The sequence below is a fragment of the Trachypithecus francoisi genome, unplaced genomic scaffold (assembly GCF_009764315.1).
Source record: "Trachypithecus francoisi isolate TF-2019V2 unplaced genomic scaffold, Tfra_2.0 Lachesis_group6, whole genome shotgun sequence".
NCBI classification, from domain to species: domain Eukaryota; kingdom Metazoa; phylum Chordata; class Mammalia; order Primates; family Cercopithecidae; genus Trachypithecus; species Trachypithecus francoisi.
In genome coordinates this window covers 74,101,617-74,123,733 of record NW_022681471.1, presented here as the reverse complement: position 1 = coordinate 74,123,733, position 22,117 = coordinate 74,101,617, and the positions used below count along the sequence as shown (strand labels likewise).

At 51.6% G+C, this 22,117-nt stretch overlaps 1 long non-coding RNA gene across 1 annotated transcript; it reads left to right on the top strand.

Annotated features, from left to right (window-relative positions):
- Window positions 1-7,984: 7,984 nt before the first annotated feature.
- Window positions 7,985-20,315, top strand: LOC117078249. The gene is made up of 3 exons (XR_004434957.1): window positions 7,985-8,035; window positions 13,882-14,035; window positions 20,238-20,315. It is a non-coding gene; the product is annotated as an uncharacterized LOC117078249 (long non-coding RNA).
- Window positions 20,316-22,117: the final 1,802 nt, after the last annotated feature.

Below are 22,117 nucleotides of genomic sequence, written 5' to 3'. Positions count from 1 at the left end.
CTTTCTATTATGGAAAATTTCAGATATACGTAAAAGTAGACAGAACAGTTTCACCCCCATGTATGTACTCATCACCCAGTTTCAACAATTACCAACTCATGGCCAGTGTTGTTCTATCCCCACCCCAACCTACTCCTCATCCAAGGATTATTTTTGAGCCAATTCCAGACATCCTACCAGCATGTATACAGAGGGTGATTTTAATGGTCAGCCCTGTCCTGAGCTAGAACTGATGTCCAGGAGAAGGAGGAAAGGGGCTCATTGGCACTGGAGGGCTATGAGTATCCCTGAGGCCATTCTCTCTTATGACCACTTCCCTCTTCTTTCCAACATAAATGAATTGATGGGGTGCAGGTCAAGGAGCAGAGAGGGTGGTGCTGCCATCTGAGCAGTGAAGACTACTCAAGTGCCTTGGGCTTGCAAGGTTTTTCCTCAGCTAGAGAGCTCCCTACTCTCCCCAGCCTGCAACTGGCACTGTCCTACCCCCGGTACCCCAGGTTTGCTCAGGAAGAAAGAGGCACATATCTCCCTACCCCTAACACACACACACACACACACACACACAACACACACACACTCAAACACATTCACATACTCACACACCCTATTAGAGACTTTAGAAGACATGTCCTAGGCCGCCTCTCACACCTTGCCCTGGAGCCCGGGATGAGTCACCTCCTCACCATGGACATGCAGGCACAGGTCTTCATGAGAGCCGTGGGAGCAAGCAAACTTCAAGGCTTCAGGGGCCGCCAACCCCCAGGCCTGAGCTACACTTCTAGCAGCTGGTTCCTCTCAGCCCTGCCCACCACCCCCAAGTGCCCTTTAAGAGTACCCCTTCTTTATCAGTTCCTTCCCTGGCCTTCAGCAGGGCCTCCAGCCCTAGTAGGGGACAGCTGGAGACAGAGGTGTGGTGGGTGCAGTACTCACATCAACCAGGTAACAGCATGTGACCCATTTAAGGCCCAATATGCCCTTGACCTTGGCAGGGTTCTGGCCTTTGACCTGAACAGATGGTCACAAATAGGCAGTAGCTCCACAGGTATGCATACTGGTCCCAAATGCCTGTGTCTATGTTAGTTTATCAGCCTTTAACCAGAAGTCTGGGATTGGCCTCCCACTGTTCTCTCCAGAGACCAATGGCAATTTGGCCTTTAAATAAGTAAATATATTCCAGAGAAGGTGGTGGAGGAAACAGATAACAACAGTGAGTGGAAATTATGACTGGAAATATTGGTAGTTGTTGTTGATAACAGTAATAGGACAAATAGTTAAAGTTGCTGCTGACGGTGAAAATGATGGATTTTGTTAAGCTGGTGATAATGGTGATGGAAGCAGCAGTGGTGACAATGAAGGTAGTCACTTACCAAGTTTGTGCTCTTGTGAAAGTCTTTGCGCTTCCCTACACCTAGTTTTCTCATCTGGAAAATAGGCTAAAAATTCGTACTTTGCAAAGGATTGTATGACATACTTCTACACTGGGCCTGTCACAATTCCCAGTACATGGTGGGCATTCTACAACTAGCAGTAGGTCCTTTTTCTCCCTTTGAATCTCACCAAGAGACTGGTCTTCCCTAACACCTTATCCATGTGGTACACCAGAACACCCCAGAGAGGGAGACTAGGTGGCCAAGAGGCTCATCTTGCTACCACTTGACCCATTTCACTGGGAAACCTCCAGGTTAGGCTCTGGTCCATAAGGAGATCTCCCAAAATGCCAGTGGGTGATGATCATCTCTTTGTGGCCAGGAGAGAGGAAAATGGCCCTTCCCCACTGCCTTGGGCAGATGTGGCAGGATTGACCAAGAAGAGGACACTGTGTGGCTTCTCCTTGCTCTGTAGTCTTTTAACAAGCCCCTCCATGTGGCACAGAGAATGTGCTGTCTGGAGACATCTCCTGCATTGTTGTTAAGTCCCTTGTATTATTTGACTTGGCGTGCATATCTGTGTGTGTGTCTGGGTGTGTGCAGTCTCTTCAACTAGACTGCAAGGCCCCCAAGACCTGGAAGTACCCCTTCATCCATTCTGTCCACTCTTCTCACAAGGGTGGCCACCTGGAAAGTTTCAGGCCAAACTAGTTCTTGCTTCTGTGGCTGGGCAGCTGTTAAGGGTCCTTCCAAAAAGGGTGAAGATTCCAAATCCTTCCTAAGCTCTAGGTCTCTGGGCTGCGGGGCCTTCCTGGCCCTTCAGAGACTGTCTTCCTGGCTCTGTCTTCCTCTAGGAAAACCTGTACAGACCTCTGAACCGAGATTTCTTGGGTGTATCTCTGTGCCACCGTCTCTGTGAGTGAATGTCTTCCAGTCTCTGGGAAATGAGGGCGGAGCCAATGCAAACATTGCCGCTGAATAGAATCTTTGTGGCCTAATGATTTTGGAAAACGATTTCCACGGCGGGCTTATTATTCTGAGGATGGGAACCAGCTGTTCCCCCTCTCCCTGACAGCAGGATAAGAAGGAGCAGATGAAAACTCCAGTTGGAGAGACTGAAGTTTCTGACCTAGAGGGCTCAGTGACGCAGGGACCGCAGGCCCTAGATTTGGGTGTGCAGCATTCTTTCTAGAAAGCTCTAAGATCAGGTCACCTTCCATTCCAACTCAATCTGGGCTTTGGAATCAAGGCATGGACATCATGACCCCAAGAGGCTCAGGGAGCAAGAAGGCACAGCATAAGTGGCATTGGGCAAGAGTTTAGCAAGACCTGGACAGGAAGCAGGAAGTAAGAGGGCCTTGTGAAGCCCTGGGATAGAAATTTGGGACTCTGAACTGGGAGCTCCACTAAGCGACTGTGGATGGCCAGAGGGGAATGGTCCCATTTCTCACTGCAGACCAACTATAGATCAGGACGTGCCCCTGGTGCTTCTGAATCTATCGACCTCATTCACCCCTCAAGGCCAGCCTTTGAAGCAAAGGGATTATTGTGCTCATTTTACTGATTAGGAACCAACCTGAGGCTTATTCAGAAAGGTGAAGTGATTTGCCCAAAGTCACACCCAGACAGCAATGACAGGGCCAGGATTTGAGCCTAGGTCTTGCTCCTAAGTCAGTGCTCTTTCCACTGTTCCAGAAGCCTTAGTGTCCAAGGAGAGCAGTGACAAGTTGGGCCACGGCTGCTGGTGGAGAGGGAAGTGGAGAAGAGTGTGGTACTGACCTACTGGCACTTGTCAGGAGCAAGGATGCTGCATCAGGTCAGGCCATCATGGATGAGGTTCCTCATGACCCAAGCACCCTTGACCCTTGATGTCCCAGGGTACCAGGGCTGGCTGAGGGCAGTGTCTATGCTAGAGCCCTTTCTGACTCCAAAAAGAATAGGTGTAAGGGCTCTAGGCTCAGCAGTTACTGAAAATGGATTTGATCTCATTCAAGGCAAAGCTCCATCAGGGCATCCAGGGTTCTCTGCCGGTGCCAAGATAGTGCCCCTTGAGATACAAGGAGGCTAGTCCCACTCTCACAGAGCTATTGAGAGGCTGAAACAAGAAAACATATGTGCTTGTGCCCAGAGATGGTGCCATGCACCTGAGTGCTCCACGAGTGTTAGAATCTACATGGCAGAATGAAGGACAAAATAGTGAGGAGATCTGAACCCATGTCAGGGAAGCAGGGGGAGCTAGAAATCCATGGGGCCTGTGGCTGGCACACTCCAGAGCCCACTGCTTCCTCGAGGGGGCCTCTGCTTCCTTCCATAAGCCACAAGCAATGGGTTCAGCTCTCTTTCTGCTTCTCAGCTGCCCTACCTGCCCCTCCCCTGCCCACTGGGGAAAGGGAGATCGTTCCCAGCATCTCTCCTCCCTCCTGTCTCTGCAACAAATCCACAGCCCTTTTGTGTTTTAGCTTTACGGTTACTCGGGACAGAGAAACAAGTAAAGAGTAGGGGGTGTCACCGGAATAACAACCAAGGGGAAGCCTCAAAGGGTCAAGAGAGTAGAGTTCCAGTTGCTTTTGGCGTTCATTGAAATGGAAATGGGGCTGGGGCAGCCGTTCTCATAGGCCTTTCCCAGACTCCTTTTCTTCCATGGTCCGTGGACATCGCTTGTTAACTTCATTCTCTGTTTTATGCCTGAGCTTGGGGCTCCTGTGTGCCCTAGCAAGGTGCCCTCATGATCAGCTCCCACCCCCATCACTCCTCACCATCAATAGAGTCTGGGGGTAGCAGAGACTGTCTTAGGGCAAAATAATAAGCATCGTGATTAACACCATTCAAGCTCGAGCAGACTCAAGTGCGTCATTTACATGGACCCTCGAATGCTCCTGCTGAGAGGGAGCTTAGGGATCATCTAGGTCACCCCCTTCCCCGTTCCTACCCTTTTGGGGAACAAAGAAGGAAACTGAGCCCCAGAGAAGGGGAGTCCTCAAGGTTCTACAGCGAGTAAGAGGCTGAGCCAGAAGCAGAGGCCATGGTTCCTGATGGCTCAAAGGGCTTCAGCCATGCTTTTGGTTTCTGACCCTGACGGCTTGTGGCCTGGGCCTCTGAGAATGAGCCTTAGAGGGTGCATCAGAACCAACTTTGGCCTGCTTTACACAGGGGAGGTCAGAAGAGCTTTTCCCCTAGCTAAGGGCGGCTTAGGCCATCCTCCAAGGGGCAAAGGAAGGAAATTCCCATCCGCTGCTGGTCTACTATGTGTAAAATACTCCCACATTGGTCATTTTATTCCATCCTCGTAGCAATCCTACCTAGGAAGAAGGCAGCATGATTATCCTTATTTTGCAGGTGAGGAAACTAAGTGTCAGAAATTTGAAGAGACATTTCAAGGTCACCTAGCTTGAAAGTGCTGTTCTGGCATTGGAGCCTGTGTCCTATGACCTCCATCCTCCTGCCTCAGAGGGCTCCTCAGAGCTCGTCTCAGCCAGGCCCCAGCCCGGCCCATGCTCCCTTCCCCTTCCACCTCCAACCCACCTCCAATTCACTTAGCTTGACCCCGATAGGAGTGGCCAGGTGGGGGATCCACAGCTCAGTGCTCCTGGGAACACACAGGCTCTGACTCAGCCACTTCTAAGGACTCAGAGGACTTAGGAGGCAGCTCTCAGCACACTGTGGAACAGACAGGTGTCGGTGACAGGCACTGTGTTCAAGTCTTGTCTAGGTATGGTTCTGTGTATATGCACATATGCATGCATGCAGGATGACTGGGTGTCTGAGTCGATTGGCAATTGTGCAGGAGACCCTAGGTCTGTACATGTGTCTGACTCTAAGCACTTGGGGCTCTGTTTGCCTGGGTGGAAACAGATGTCTGGATGTGTGTGCCATTGTATACATGTATCTATCCACACGTGCCACTGTGTCTATGGATGTGTGTTTCTCTAGGTAAATCTGTAACTACAACTGTGTGTGTGCAGGATTGCAAGCACGTGAGATAATCTTTCCAGTGTGCGGGTGTGGCTGGGTGTGGACGCAGGTGCCTATACCAGTATCTGTGTCTGTTGACTGTTGACTCAGATTTGTGTGGGTGCCAGGTGTGTATAATATCATGTGTGTAATTTATACGAGTCACTGTGTCTGCAGGAGTGTGATCATCAGGGTCTTTGTACATCTGGGAGAGCGTCTCCACGACATGTGCCTGGGTCTAGAGGTATCTGTAATGGCATATATACGTAGAGCACACACTTGAGTATGTCTGCACGTGCATCTGTCTGTGTACACCTGAGCCTCTGAGGGAGCCTGGTACGTGCAGACCTCGGTGTATTCTCAGACCTGATCTCAGTCTCCACTGGGGAGTCTCAGTAGTCCCCCAACATTCCCTGCAGCCTCCATGACCCTCCCCCACATGCCAAGGAAGCAGGACCCATCCGGTGCAAGCATCCCTCTCACACCCTGCCAAGTGCACTAATCCCCCTGGGGAAGTGATTACCAACAACCATACACAGCCGGAGTTGCTTAATCACTCTTAAGAAATTTCTTTATAATCTGAGTAAATTACTTTAATTACTTGCAACTACCAATTAGTGTTTGAAGGTTTCCCTTCCAGAGAAACAAGCCTCCCCCTCTGGCCTTCCAGCTCTCTCCTCCTTGAGGCTGAGGGGTGCTCACCTGGCTGCCCCTCCTACCAGGCACCAGACTGCCCCCTCCTCCATCCACAGGGCCCAGGTACAGTGGCCCAGACCCTGGCTTGGCTTCAGGAGGGCTGTCTCTCAGTGGTGCTCTGGGCCCTCCTTCCTGACCCCAGGGCCCATGCCAGAGAAGGAGGCTGGAGAGACTGGTGGTTAGCACACCAACAGGCCCCAGCCCGGCTCACCCGATGCACCCCCATGGGGCCTGGCTCAGCTTTGATCCCGTTCCGGGCTCTGCTGCCAATGGCCAGAACTTCCCGTCTCTGGGCCTCCCTCCTCCCCTGCCATCGCCTGCCTCTCCTGGTATGCAGGGAAAATGGCTGCTGCCTCTAAGCTCCTTGCACAGACGGGGCAGAGTGGATGTAGGTGTCTAAAGGCCAAGCAGTCCTCCAAGTCAGGCTGCTGCCAGCTTCTGCTGAAACCCCAGAAGAGACACTGACTTTACCCAGCTTCCACCCCCAGCCTAGGGAACCCCCTGGAGACTCCCAGAGAAAAGGCAGTGTGCTGTAAGAGGGGGAAGAGGAACACTGGCTTTGGGTTGGAATCCTGGCTCTGCTTCACCTGCATGCCCTTGCACAAGTCATTTCCCACTCTAAGCCTCAGTTTCCTTATCTGTAAAATGTGGAAGATGACATTGACTTCACACTTTGGTGTGAAGATTAAACCCCCAGCCCCACGGCAGGATGCCAAGCACAGAGAAGACATGCTAATTCTCAGTGTACTATAGGTTGCGGACACAGAGAAACAGGACCCTTTTGCTGCCTTCAGGAAGCTTCCAGTCTCGTATGTGCAGAACAACCAGAACAGAAGAAGAATTGTGGTACTTGTCCCTAAAAGAGACACACAAATTATTGGGAATGGTCAGAAAAAAAAAAAAAAAGTAGGAAAAGTAGGGTTAGTGAAGGAGATAATTTCATTTGGCATTCAACTCACCACCCAATTCCCGTTTGTCCTTCCCTGTGTTCATTAAGACCCTGGACACCTGGGCAAGAGTGTCTTTGTGTGGCACAGCCATCTAGGAAGCCACAAGACCCCCCACAGTCTGCTCCAGCTCATTTGGTGCCTTTGTGCACGTGCATATGTGTTTGCATGTATAGGACAAATGTGTATGTGTGTGTGCACATGTTCATGAGAATCTTGGGGAAGAAAAAGAGTGGGTGAAGACGAGGCAAGAGAAGCAGGCGGCAGGGAGAATGGCTCCCGTCTCCCCTCTGCCAGCTCCTCTCTCCCTCTTCCCAGTGCTGGGTGGCAGCCCCTGCTTACAGAGCTCAAGGAGGTCGACTACCCACCCACTGCCCCACTTCAGGCCCCTCTCTTCCACTCGGCACCCCCTTCCATCCCTGATATTCCTGATTTCTTCCCATCTGTATTTGTACACACAGTTCCCAGAGCATTTGCCCCTCCCCTTCCCATTAGATTGGTCCCACAGTTCTGACAAATAGGTGCTATTAATATCCGTTTTAAAGATGGGGAAACTGGGGCACAAAGAGATGATATGACACATCCCCTCCAAAAATTGTGCTCGAAGATAAGCTTCTTAGACCCTAGTCCCTTGGCCTCTATGAGGGAATCCCACCAACTCTTTGAGGGGCGGGGAGGGGGATTGAAAAGGAAAGCTGCTTCTTTGTCTGGGGGCCAGGGGTCACTTGGGTTCCAGCTCCACATCCTTTCTTCACACTTCAGTTTCACTGCCCCCCACCTTTTCCTCACCCCACAGAGATGAGGGACTGGCAGGCTCCTGGGCAGGCAGTAGGGCTGTGGGGGTTAATTAACTGTTTCCCAAAAAGCTTTGAAGATGAAGGCTCCTGCAGGAGGCAGGCAGTGCAGGCCGGCTTGCAGGCAGGCAGAACTGCCAATGAGTTGGGGCGCCAGGTTGTTATTAAGGAAAAATTCCCAGCTTCTGGCCTCCACTCTACCCACCCCCTGCCAGGTGCTCTGTACTCCGCAAACTCTCGGGACTCCGTGGCCTATCATGCCTGGGCGAGCTTTCTGAAGGTATGCAGCCCTAATGGAGGGGGAGCTGAGACCCTGGTCTCCAGTGGGCAAATGAGGAGGAGGGGAATGACCCAAAGCTGGAGGTAATGCAGGTCCCAGGGCCACGTGGAGGGGAAGCTGGAGGTGCTGCCCAAACATCCTGCCTGTCCCGGCTCGATTTGGCTCTGGCCTTAGTTCAACTACACCAGGTTAGCACGGCACACTCCTCTGCCGTGTGCCTATGTGTGGGTGTGATCCAGAGGGGCAGAAAGATGGCTCCTGATTCAGTGCCTTGGGTCCTCAGAAGGCCAGAATTGGGATCTGAGATGTTTTTCCCTAGGAAAACCAGGTGAAAAGTAAACTTGTTCCCACCTACAAGCCAGAAAGTTTCCATAACTGCTTTTTTATTCTCTTTCTTGCTTCCTTCCCTCTTTCCTGGTGCTGCAAATGTAGAAATGGCAATACCCTGACCCTGGACTCCTGGAACTTACAGTCTAGTTGGAGCAACCGAGTTGTTAGATAAAATGCAGCCATTTAACCCAGCATTCCTCTTCTACGAACCATCCCATACTCATGCACGGGAAATTGTACACAACCTAAATGGCCATCATTAGGGGGCTGGTTTTAAAAGCTACTCCATACTATGGAATACAATGCACCTGGTCAAAAGAATAAGACAGATCAATACATGCAGAATGAAAGATGCCCCACACATACGTTAAGGTTATTTTTATTTTATTTTATTTTGAGACAGAATTTCATTATGTTGTTCAGACTGGATTCGAACCCCCAGGTTCCAGTGATCCTCCCGCCTCAGCCTCCTGAGTAACTGGGACTATAGGCACGCACCACCACGCCTGGCTACCATTAAGTTTAAAAAGCTGTAAAACATTGGGTGCACGTGAAGTCGGATCCCACTTGTGAAAAGTGAAACCAGGCTGGGCGCAGTGGCTCACGCCTGCAATCCCAGCATTTTGGAAGACCAAGGCGGGCGGATCACCTGAGGTCAGGAGGTCGAAACCAGCCTGGCCAACATGGTGAAACCCCGTCTCTACTAAAAATACAAAAATTAGCCAGGTGTGGTGGCAGGTGCCTGTAATCCGAGCTACTCAGGAGGCTGAGGCAGGAGAATTGCTTGGACCTGGAAGGCGGAGGTTGCAGTGAGCCGAGATTGTGCCATTGCACTCCAGCCTGGGTGACAGCAAGACTCCTTCTCAAAAAAAAAAAAAAAGAAAGAAAAGAAAAGAAAAAAAGGAAACCAATTCTACATGTCTATCTGTACTTATTCATGTATGTGTGCAGATATACAGAACAAAGTGCCGGCTTTCCCTCGCCCCTCCTGGACAGCTCCACTAGCCCTGGCCTGGCCTGCAGGTGGGGCCTGACACTTCTTCACTGATCTTTGTCCCACAGTGGCACAACTACAAGACAGGAACTAATAAGAAGTAACTGAATGCCCACTCTAGGCCAGGTCCTTGCTAGGACTGAACATATGTTTGTCGAGGGTGGCTAAGTCTCAGCTGAGGCTGACCAGCACCGCCAGAAGTCATCCCGTTGTGACTCCTGCCTCCACACCAGATGGCTTCTTCCCACACCAGTCAAACCAGGGTCTCCCTTTCTCTAGGTCTGGGACCAGGGGTCAGCAAAAGGGTGTGTGCTCTGTGGCCCATGCTAAACCCTGAGAGGGGAGATGGGGAGCCAGAGGAAAGAGTATCTGCCCCCACAGTCTGCTGCGGGTGGTAAAAGAAGTAGGGTTCTGATGGCACATACAGAAACCAAACTCCAGTCAACTTGAGCTACAAAGGAATTGGTACCGAGACTCACGGAAGGGGTACTGACAGAACTCATGGGAACCAAAGAGCCAGACTTGAGAGCCAGTGGAAGTCAAGGTTCAGGAAACGTGATGCACAGTGCCTGTCTTGTAACCAGCACTGCCTGGTCAGGATGCTGTCACTGCCACACAGCCCTCATGGCCAATATCCACCACTCCATTGTGTACCTTGCTCTCATGGCCAACCCCCTCAACCACCTTAAGTTGAAGCAGTTCTCTTAGGTTACACCCCAGTAAGACCATAAAATAGGAAGAGGTAATTCCTTCAAAAAAATCAGGTTGCCAGCCAGGGTGGTTCACGCCTGAAATCACAGCACTTGGGGAGGCCGGGGCGGGCAGATTGCTTGAGCCCAGGAGTTCGAGACAAGCCTGGACAACATGGCGAAACTCCATCTCTACAAAAACATTTTAAAATTATCTGAGCAAGGTGGCGCATGCCTGTAGTCCCAGCTACTCAGGAGGTTGAGGTGGGAGGATTGCTTGAGTACCGGAGGTGGAGGTTGCAGTGAGCTGAGATCACATCACTATCACTGCCACTGCACTCCAGCCTGGACAACAGAGCCAGACCCTGTCTCAAAAACATAAATAAAAGAAAAAAGAAAAGAAATCAGGGGGCAGGTGGACGGGAAATGGGCAGCTTCCAAATGGCAAGTGGCCAGGACAACGGATGCTAGGACATAGGTATCAGACAGAGCTACCCTAGACCAACAAAGCCTTCTGTGCTGAGGGCATGGGTAATGGCCATCCAGGCATGTGGGGAAGACGTGTTGAGCACCTCCTTGAGGCTGGCCTTGCACCAGGCTCTTTCCACGTATCATGACCTTCATCCTCACTTCAGCCCTGAGAAATGGGCAGTATCATCTCCAAATACAGATGGGAACCTGGCGGATCAGAGGCAGGAAATGACTTGCCCGATGTCATCACCTACCAACAGGCTGAATTGGGACTTGAACCAGGATTCTGGCTGTTCTCTCCCCCTGCTCCCCACCCACAATGTGGGAAAGCCACTGCACTGCTGTTTGACCAGCTCCTCAGGATCGCAGCAGGGCCTTCAGAACTCTGTGTTAGCGGCACTCTCTTGGGCTCTCTTCTCCCTCTCCCTCCTTTCCTCATTCCCACCTCTAGAGCTCAATCTATCTAATCTAAGCAAATCTCTGAGCTTGGTTTAGAAAGGGTGCTTGAGGCCTTTGGTGCCAGGCGGCCTGGTGGGCAGAGGCAGGGCGAGCTGTGGTCACATTCCCTGGAGGCTTTCCTGCCAGCTCTCTGCAAGGCTGGCCTGGATCCGTTGGCTATGGACAGGGCCTGGGAAAGAGCTTCAGTCCCAGAGGGGACAGAGCAAGGAGTTCCTATTTCTCTGCTGCCTTCTACCCACTCCAACAGCACTGAGGCAGGCATAAGGCTGCGTGGAAAGCAGGGGGAGTGCAGATGGCTACAGAAGGTAACCCAGGCTATCCAAGGGAGAAAGAGAGGATTCTTCTGGCTGGAGGGTGACCTGGAGGGTTCTTCTGCTATCCTATCCCTCCTCTGAGCTGACTACCCAATCAGCCACGTTGGTGGCTGGCTCTCCTACCCTCCCTCCCCACTCCACTGGCAGAGCACTACTATCAGGACTCAAACCCTTTCCAGGCACTTAGACTACTTCATGGGCTCCTGGCTTCTCACTCACACTAGGTGAGTTGCCCTCTTAGAGAGATGAGTCTTGGGGGACCCTGGATGGGTCTGTTCAGGGCCTCAGGCAGGTCTAGGCCACTGGCTTTGAGGCTTATACTCTGCAGCCATGGTTCAGGGGGATTAGCAGTTCTCTGAACTCACACTTAGAAATCCTTGACCTGTTCCTCTTGGCCCATCAGCTATATGGTAAAATTAAGGACTGCAGCCTGGAGAAAAAACTTCCTTCCCGCTGTTGCTTGACTGAGCTGCCATGAGCAATGCCAGGAGGTACGTGGGTGTCAGTGAATCGGACAGAGAGACCTGCAGGTGCAATTCCAACCCTGCCGCTATTTGCTGTGTAACCTTGGGTAAGGCCCTCCCCTCCCTAGCTTCCTATTACAACCCCTAGGTCACAGAATTGCTGGAGGCTCAAATGAGTCAATGGTTATAAACAAACTTTGTAACACAAATAATTTATTGAGTGCTCACTAACTGCCAGGCACTGTTCTAAGCACTTTCTAGTATTAACTCATTTAAGTCTCACAGCAACCCTGTGACCTAGGGACTTATGGTTATCACAATTATACAAAGGGATTGGGGGAGACCTAAAGCACAAAGAGACTGTGTAACTCACCCGAAGTCACAGAGCTACTAAGTAGTAAACCAGGAGTTAAGCCCAGGAGACAGGAGTTAAGCCCAGGAGACTTGGCTCCAAACATTTCCCTTTAAACACTACGCTACACGGACAGTCCCTAACTTATATGGTTCGACTTAGAATGTTTTGACTTTCCAAAGCTGCAAAAGCAATAGGCATTCAGTAGAAACTGTAATTCAAGTACCCATACAACCATTGTTTTACTTTCGATACAGTATTCAATAAAATACATGAGATATTCAACACTTCATTATAAAATACACTTTGTGTTAGATGACTTTGCCTAACTGTAGGCTAATGTAAGTGTTCTGAGCACGTCTGAGGTAGGCTAGGCTAAGCTAGGATGTTCAGTAGGTGAAGTGTATTAAATGAATGTTCGACTTATGATATTTTCAACTTATGATGGATTTATCTGGACATACCCAACCTTAAGGTGCATGTGCACTATTAAAGGCTGCACATGCCTCTGTATGATTTTTAAATAACTGCCTCTAACTAAGGCTGATTGTGGTGTTCTTCAGAGAGGAGGCTCTAAGGGAAAGCAAATGAGGATTTGGGGAGGAAAAAACAAGTGAGTGCCTGCTTTTTGAAGCTGGTGGAGGTATGCAGAGGTCAGCTTGTGCCTGTCCTGGCTAGGAGCCTGGGGCCCCTTGGATTTGGGGGAACCTCTGGGCGGCTCCCGTTCGCTCTGGCTGCGGGAGCAGGTCGGTGAGACAGGAGCAGCGGGTGAGCAGCTAATCAGAAGCAGCGGGCCTGCCCAGGCTGCGCCCTGACCGCTTACCTCGCTCCTATGCAGCAGCGAGCGCCTGCTGAAAGGCCTCCGCTCCACGCCAGTACTGGCCATGGCGGGGGCGGCGGTGGTGGCGGCGGCGACGGTGGTGCGACGGCAGCGGTGTGAAGAAGAAGAGCCCGCGAAGCCCCTCCCCAGGGGCAGGCTGCCCGCCACTTTGCTTTGATAGCCTGATCCAGGCGGCAAGTCCGCAGTCCCGCAGCTCCTCAGGCGCTGCACGCATTCTTCCCGGCCGAGAAGGAACGCAGCGAGCTAACGGGATCCAGATGTAGGAGTCCTCTGGGCTTGAACCCCAAATACCCCAAATACCAGCCTGGCCACTGGGAGACCTGGGGACGTGCAGGAGGCGTGCTGGGGACTCCCGGCCTCATGGCCTCATCGAGGGCCTGGAACCCACCCTCAAGCCCCCTCCAGTTGTGCTCCAGTGGCCTGAGGGCAAGATCTGGAGCCTGGGCCCAGGCCTCTCCTCCCTCTTGATTCTGTGCTTGGTCCTGGTGGTTAGCCTGCCAGGCTCCCCAGCTCTTTCCCCATAGGAGATGAGGAGCCTGGTGGGTAGCTCTGAGGCCCCTGGAAGGGGTTATGTGCTCCTGTTGGACTCAGAAGCCCTATCCTCTGACACTGCCACCACACTCGGTTCTGTCCCCAACCTGAGCTGTCCCTCTTTGTCCAGAGGGGACTTTGGGCAGCCATGACACCCAAGGATCACAAGACTTGAGTGCCAAGTCTTGGGTGCATGTCACTTCAGTTTTCCAGGGCTCAGTTACCTCATCCCTAGAATGGGAGTATGTGTGGGCAGTTCTGCCATATGAGGAAAAACGGATCCCAGCCCTGAAAGCTGAACCTGGCACCTGGTGGCTCAGAGGGAAAGGAGGCAACTCTCCAGAGACCCCTGGAGTGGTGCCCCCGCCCCTACTCTTACATGCTTGCTTCTTCTCCCACAGGGCCTGGCCATTCTAAGCAGAAGGAAAGGGACTGGCAATGTGTGTTTTGGTCCCTGCTGCAGGAACGAGAGGCTGGGAGCAAAGTTTGGGCAGGCAAATCTGGGTGCCTCCTTGGACATACTCCTTTAAGAGCGGTGCGACTCAACCTATGGCGGTAAGCTGTGATCCCAGACCAACAGGCATTACTAAGTCTGTGGCAACACAGAGTATTAGATAAATGGTGTGTAATATAATATGATGGACTCTTAAAACTTCCCTCATCCTCAAGCTCTTTTTCAGTCTCCAACAAGCCCAGAGAGCCTGAAATTGCACCATTAGCACTTTACAGCAAGTTATTATTTGCCATTGACACCACAGTGTGAATTAGTTGATTAGCTTGCTGGAGGACCAGGAGTGATGGGGGTGGGTGAGATCATTTCAGAGCCTGGAAGGATAGATCTGGGCCTGACTCAGGTGCAGAGACAAGAGTGCCAGGCCCCCAAGGAGCTGGCACAGGGGGACTGCACCTTCCAGAACACTGGACTGAGAAACAGAAAACCCATGTTCAAGTTCTGCCATTGTTACTAAGTTGTATGCCCACAGTCAGGTCATGCCCCCTTTCTGAGCCTCAGTGTCCTCATCTGTGCAGTAGGTAGAGCCTGCTCTGGATAGGGACAAGGAAGGTAGAGTAGTCTCTAAGTGCTATCTTAAGGAGAACATTCAAAGATTTTAATGTCCCAGCAAAGCTCTGAGCTGGGCCCAGCCCAGGGTCTCCCTATGGTCTTGAGAACGCGGAGGAAACAAGGTCTTAGGGGGAGAAATTCTGGGCCATAGGAGTGGGGAGTAGGGGGTTCCTGCTTTGTGGGAGACCCAATCCCTGGTCTATACAGACTCAGAAAGGTAGATAAAGAGGGGAGGAAAGAAGAGGGAGTGAGAGGGCTAACTCGAGCCTATTCCCCTCACTGCATTCGCTTTTAAAATAAAACCCATTTATATATAAATGTTGGCCTGATGCCCAGTCTCTGTAGAAAAGCTTTTCTGTATTAAACGCTACAATGAATTAAATTAACCATAATGATTTCTTTGTGAATGGAAACCTCTCTCTCCTCTCTCCTCTCTCCCTCTCTCTCTCTCTCTCTCTCTCTCTCTCTCTCCCCCCTCCCTCCCTCTCTCTCTCCCCCCACCCTTCCCCCCTCCTTTGTGACATGGTTTTGATCAGTTTTCTCCTCCCTCTTCAACTCCAACACCCCCCACCCCACCTCCCACCCTCCACCCTTCTACCCCACCACCACCCCTGCCAGCAGCACTGCCCTCCCACCAGTGACTAGTTCTGTGGGCCCTTCCAGGTTAAACTGATGCCTTCTGGCTTCCAATGGGGAGCAGAAATCAGCAAGCTTAGGGGACTCGCACAAATGTAGCTGAGGGCATGCCCTGGGAAAGCATGTGCCCACTGTGGCTTCCATGTGAGGTTTTCCAGCTGTACAACACTTCTCTCAGTCTCACTTCACCTGTAAACTGGAGTGAGTGGTATTGAGGTCAACAAATGAATGCGGGGAAAGTGTAAGGGGGCTATTCCTGTGGGCATGTGTGTACACTGGCTGTGCACAGGAAAAGAGTAGATGGGGGTCCTTTGTGGGACATGCCTGAGAACAATACCTACCCACAGAGCAATCTCCAAATGTGGGTACCTGGACTCTTGTCCTTGCTCATACATTTAGCCATGTGTATGCGCATGGCAGGAACACCAGTGCATATGCAGCTTGATCTTCTAGGAACCTCCCCCAGGGCTCTGTGGAGAGAAATCAGACATGGGCTTTGCCTTCAAGGCACTCACAGATGCTGTGCAAGGAGAAATGACCTGAAGAGAGGCTCGGACTTCCAGCTGGGAATAACCAAGGAAGGCTTCCTGAGGGTTGTAGCTCTTAACCTGGGGGCCAGAAAGGGCGGGCCGAATAACAATAACCTTTCCCATAGACAGAGAGCTTTACATGTCCAAGGCCCTTTTATAGGCATTATGTCATTTCTCCCACACACCAAGCCTATAAAGTATGTGTTATTATCCCCATTTTAGAGATGAGAAGACAGGACTTCAAGTCTCCAATACCAGTTTACTCTACAGCCATAGCCTGGCCCCAGCCCATCACACATTTGATCTCCACCAGGCCAAGCCAACCAACACAGTGACTCCAGTCCTCAAGCTGTGACTCACGCAGCTTTCCCCTCCTTTTGCACCATCACCTCACAGGTACATCCTTTCCATACCTCAGTATCTCCATCTGTACCATAAGAAGTGCCCCCAGAGCCCAACCCACAGCCCTCAAAATTACCAGGCCATTGTATGCCTCTAAGTCTCTTCCCAAACTGCATCCTCTGCCTCCTTGTCCACCTTCCAAACACCTGTTTACCTTTCAAGTCTCCCAGCACCCCTCAGTACAATGCAGTGGCTGCCTCTTTTGCCCTCCCTCCCTGCACTCTGAACAATATCCCAGCAGGACACTCAAATAAGACATTTGAATGCTTTGTGGACATGGCTGTGCCTCCCACCAGATGGTGAGCTCAGAGACGGTGGGAGTGATCTCTGATGCATTTCTGTTTCTCTGGGGCCCAACGCAGTACAAACCACTGAGATGTTTGTGGAAAGGGTGAGGTGTAGGGGGCTGGGGAGAGGGGCAGATGGTCTTTTCAATGCAGAGTCTACTGAGGTACTTGTGGCCTTCATTCAATCAAAAACTGTTAGGATAAATGAACATTTATGATAGCTCTAGGATATATCAATTTTGAGATGGTGAGGGCAAAGCCAGGGTGCTGCCATCCATTGATTGCAAGCTGGAAACAGGAAAGACAAGTGTACTAAGGTTGGGGGTAGTGATGTGAGATGGATGACTCCCAGGGCTATGAAGCCTTCCTACTGAGGCTAAAAAGCTTCTGGAAAAATAGGTCCCAACAGCCACAGGGCACAACAGGCAGATGCTGCTGGCCCAAAAGAACAAATCCATCACACAAAGGCAGATTTCTTTCTAGAAGGCTGGAATCCTCTAGAGGCTTTGTGGAGAGGGGAGACACGGGAGCCTGATAAAGGGGCAACATCTTAGAGTCTCACAGACACGAAGGGCAGGGACGTGGAAGGGAAGTCTGCCCCTGTCCTTTCTGTTTCACTCAACTGCCCTAAAACTGGTGGGCACTGGCCCAGCCCCAGCGCTTGTAGGGTTGTGCCTGGATTCTAAATGCATAGATAGCCATATCTGACAGAGGCCAGAGATGTTAATGAGGCCATTCCCCAGCCTCTATGCCTTTGGAGGTCCCTCAGTAGATGGTGGCCATGGGGGTCACATAGGAGGGAGACCAGGCTATGGGGCTGGCTCAGAAGAGTTTGGCAGGGTGCCAGCAGGCCTGCCCTGGCACAGAGATGTGAACGCATGGCCGTTGCAACTGGTCTAATTGCTGTCTCATCAGCTCTCCCAGGGGCTCATTCCAGAGCCAAGCAAAGGGAGGTTTCTGCTGTGAGACTTGAGGGAGCCTGAAGAGAGGTGGAGGGGCCGGCACTTTGAAAGGCACTGACAAACCCCAGCACGCCCAGGGCAGAGACCCAAGTCTGGGGGTATGGCGGGGAGAGGCAGGAGCAAAATGGCCAGGAAGGAAGGGACTAACTTTCCCATCAGCTGCTCTTGGCTCCCCCATTGATCCTGTGTCTCCCTAGTTAATGTTCCATATCTCCTTTTCCAGGGTCCTCACTGGGCTGTCCCCACTTCCCTACCTGTCCTCCACACCTAAGACCACTGCTGACAGTTTCCCACCCCTACTTCAGCTCTCACCCAGGACCTCAAAAACCTAATTACAAGAAGTCAGAGGACACTTTTTCATCCTTAGCTAGTGAAACCTCTCAGCCACATTTGATATTTGTGACGACTTCCTGCTATGTGACAACTGCGACTCCCTAATCCTCTACTCTCTACTCAGACATGGCTTTCCTAGTTCTCCTCTGGCTTGACAATTCTTTCTCAGTCTCTTTCCCAGGCCCTCTTCTCCAGTATGCCCCTTAAATGTTGGTCACCTCCCCTACAGATGCTCTCCCTGGCTTCTCTCAGCCCCTCCAGCGGCTTCCACCACCTCCTCTCAGCAAGTGAATTCCATGTAACCTCAGCCTGGGCTACTCCCCCAGGCATCAGCCAGTACAGACAGTTACCCAGTGGTCATCTTCAAAGACACTTCAAACCTACCTTACCCCAAACAGAATGTATACTTCCAGACCACACATCATTTCTCCAGACCCACACCACACTTCATTTCAGCTTTATTTCTCCAGGGGTAACCCCACCATCCACCCAAGTTCCTGGCTAGAAACCTTTTCTCCTCCCTCTCCCTTGCTCCTCACATCTAATTAGTTACTGTGACCTGCCAATTTTACCTCCTTAATAGCTCTGGAATCCATCCCAAGCATTCCATCCCTACAAACACAGCCGGAATCCAGGCCTTTATCATTTCTCTGCCACCAGAGTGCGTCCTCCTTGGACCAGCCTCCACACTACAGCCACTCAGACCTTTTCTGCAGACACATCTGAGCATGTAATTCTCCAATTCAAATCTGCCAGTGACTCCCCACTGCCCCCAGAGGACAGTCTAAGTTCCTGAGCCTGGTGCACAGGTCCTTCAGATCGGCCCCTGCTCACCTATCCCACCTCCCAGCCCTGAAACGGATTGTGCTTTCATGCTCTGCTCTATAATCTCACCTTACTCTTCTGCTGGCAAGTTTCTACTCACACAAGCAGCTTGGTGGAGTGGTTGAGAGTGTGGGCTCAGGGACCTGACTGCCTAACCAGGAAAGTCACTTATCCTCTCTGGGCCTCAGTTGCCCTATCTGTAAAATGGGGGTGAAGACTGTTTTTACCTCTTAAGGTGTATTTGTCTTACAAGGGAATAAATTAGATCATGCATGTAAAGCACTTATAACAGTGCTTGATACACATTAAGCACTGTATAGTGTTAGCAACTATTTATTATTCCCCTTCAAGAACCAGTGCAGACAATACTGTATCTGTGAAGCCACACCCTCCTCTGAGACTATGTGCTCCTCTTCTGGTTCCTTCTGGGACTCTAGAGCCCTGGCTAACTTCTATCACAACACTTGAGACCATCTGCCTGCTGTTTGACCTTTCTCCCTTGCTATTTGATATCAAGGACTGAAGTCTACCCATCTTTGCATCTCTAGCACCTAGCCCATGTCTTCTCATATGGGCCTCAGACTAGCCTGAGATCAGACCAGTACTGTAATATTATCATGTCCATCTTGCAGATGAAGAAACTGAGGCTCAGAGAGGTAAAGGCAATTTTCCAAGATTGCACAGCTAGAAATTAGCAAAACGTGGGTTTAAACCCAGGTCTGCAGGATTCCGAACTCCATGATCTTTCTACTTTATCTAACTCCTTGGGGGAGGGGAGTCTTGAAATCTTGTCCTAGAAGGAAGGAGTAAAGAACTAGTGGATGCTCTGCCTAGAGGAGAGACAACTCAGGAGCAAGAAAATCCCCTCCCTTCCCACCCATCTGTCTGAAGCCTACTGGTGCTTATATGTGTGTTTCAATGTTGATGCCAACGCATGTGTTGGACACGTGTGCAATGAGGTCATGCCAGAATGCTAGAGATGGAAACCTTAATCTCAGAGCCCCTGCTCACCTTTATATGGTTCTCCAGAGTTTACAAAATGCTTTTGCATCTCATCTCGTCATTTGATCAGCCTCATGCACCTGGGATGTGGCAGTCATGCCCCAGACAGGGCAGTGAACTGCCGCAAGTCATCCAAAAGTGGCAGAGCTGGGACTCCAACATTTAGTCAATGCATAAAGTCTGCAGCAAGCCCCTTCCTTCCAGCAGGAAGCCTGAGGATTCTGAGACTGTGGCTGGGAAAGTCATTCCCCCAAAGAAAAGGGGATGTGAATGCTGGGTGTGACCCAGCCTAGAGAGAGAAGAGGTGAGAGAGAAGGTCTTTCAGACTCAGGGTTCCCATCTGCAAATGGAATAACACCCCCACCCTCACGTGGTACAATGAAACAAATGCCTGGTGTGTCCTAAGCACCCAACAGATACAACACTGCACCTTAACTCATGGAAAGCTTGTTTGAAACAGTGGCAAAGGTGTTCAAGGAAAGTCTGCCTGTCAAGAATTAGGCAGAGGTGGGTTTTGAAATGCCATCTCTGCCTCTTACCAACTGCGGGGCCTTGAGAAAGTCACATAAACCCTCCAAGTTTTTACTGCCTCATTTGTAGGATGGAGACAATGAAGTCTACCTGACAGAATCATTGTGAACGGCCACATGCCGAGTATGTGTGTAAAATGGCTGACACAGGAGCTGGCACTAATAGTCATTATTATTGTTCTCATAGATTAGATGGCAGAGCCAGTGAAGACGACCCTGGAACCATACCACCTGGGTTCTAAGCCCAGCTTTACCTACTAGCTATGTGACCCTCAGCAAGTCACTTCACTTCTCTGTGCCTTGGTTTCTTCAGCACACAGATGGTTGGGATTAAATAAGTGACTACATGTCAAATGCTTCTGGCACAGGGTACATGCTGAGTGTTGGTGAGCATTGTTGTTATCAAAGGCCCGAGAGGCATGAAATAGCGTCCCTCTTCGCCCAAGGCATCACATCCCCTTCATGAACAAAGACATTAGCTGAGGCCAGTTGGAACAGATTAATGGGGTTCCTTTCATTCAGCTTCCTAAAGGCATAAAATGACCCCTCCCTAGCTGGGGCCCTGCTTGTAAGGATAGCTGTGTGCAAGCCAGACTTCAGCCAAAATGCCCTAGGCTCTCCCCTAGATTCAGCCAGAACTGTCCAGATTCGTTGCAAAGGGCTTTGTTGGGCTCGGAGAGCTCAGAAACCATTACCTGCTATCCCTCTCCCTTCTTGGGAGGCCAGAGGTGGCCGTTAGGGAATAGATCCACCGTTCACACACCTAACTATGGCCCCCATGGCTATGGGCGGTAGGGGCTTGGCTACGTGGGCTCAGCAGCAGCAGCAGGAGGGCCGGGTAGGGCAGAGTTGGGGGCCAACACCTGGGGTCCAAGGCCAAGACGGTGGAGGGCCGACAATGCTCCCTGAAGTTCCTGTTCTGGCTCCGTTTACAACAGGCTTCCTGGAGTCACGGTGCATTTTCCCAGGAGCCTGCTCTCGGCTTTCATAGCTGCCTCCCACCACCCAGACCCAGCTAGGCCGGCCTTCGGGCACCCAGAAGGAAGCAGGAGCCCAAGTCCTGGTTCACTTGGGTCAGTGTTTGGGCTGGCTCGCCGCGGCTTTCACACACAACTCTGCAGCCGCGAGGAGATGACCCCTCCCCTCCCCTCCCCAGGCCAGCCCGGCCCCGCCCCGCCCCCAGTGCCGCGTGGAGGGAAATCAGGAGAAGCTGAGGAATTGTTTGTAATTAGTGTGTTTTTAAAGGCTTTTCCGTGAGCCTTCACCGGTTTCGGGGGAGGGCAGCTTGCCAGGGAGCATTGAAATGGAAATCCTGTGTTCTAGCCGGGACCCTCTTGGAAGGAGATTCTTCCCAGAGAAAAGACCAGAAGCCCCGCCCCGTCCCCCGGGTCCCCCGTGCGCGGCTGTGGTCATGGCGGGCTCAGCGATGTGTGGCGGCTTTGTGGAACGGCATTCCTGGCCAACGGGCCTCAGCTCTGCCTCAGGACCCCGCCATTCAGCCCCCGCATGAAAGGCCGCTGCCCAGGCCCGCAGCTCCCACTCTCCCCCACCCCAAGGACGCACCCATTCACCTCCTCTCCCCACCGCATCTCCCTTTCCCCCACTTTCCCCAAATGGGAGGCGCTGGCCCTGGAACATGGCAAATCCAGGGCTACCTCCTCCCAAGTTACCCAGAGGTCATGTGTACAAGCAGCAATTCTAAGAACAGCCCCTCAGGCGTGAGCGGCATTTTACAGTTTGCAATGCCTTTGCACATCCACCAGGCCAGTTATTCCTCGTAGCAACCCAGCGAGGAGCTTCTATTATTATCAGTTCTCAAGTGGGACTGGGGGAGGGGAATGCCTTGCCCAAGGCCCCTGGGCTAGCAACTCACAGAGCTGGGCCTAACCCAGGGTCTGCAGGATGTCTCCTAACATCCCCACCCCAGGCTGCCTCTCCCACACGCTGGCTGACACGCAGGCAGGACTGTTCTTCTGGTGCAATCCCTGGGCCTTGTGGTCTGGGATCATTTCCTGTGGCCTAAAGTACTTATTTGCAAGTTGTAAGGACTGCTGGGTTTCTGGAAGC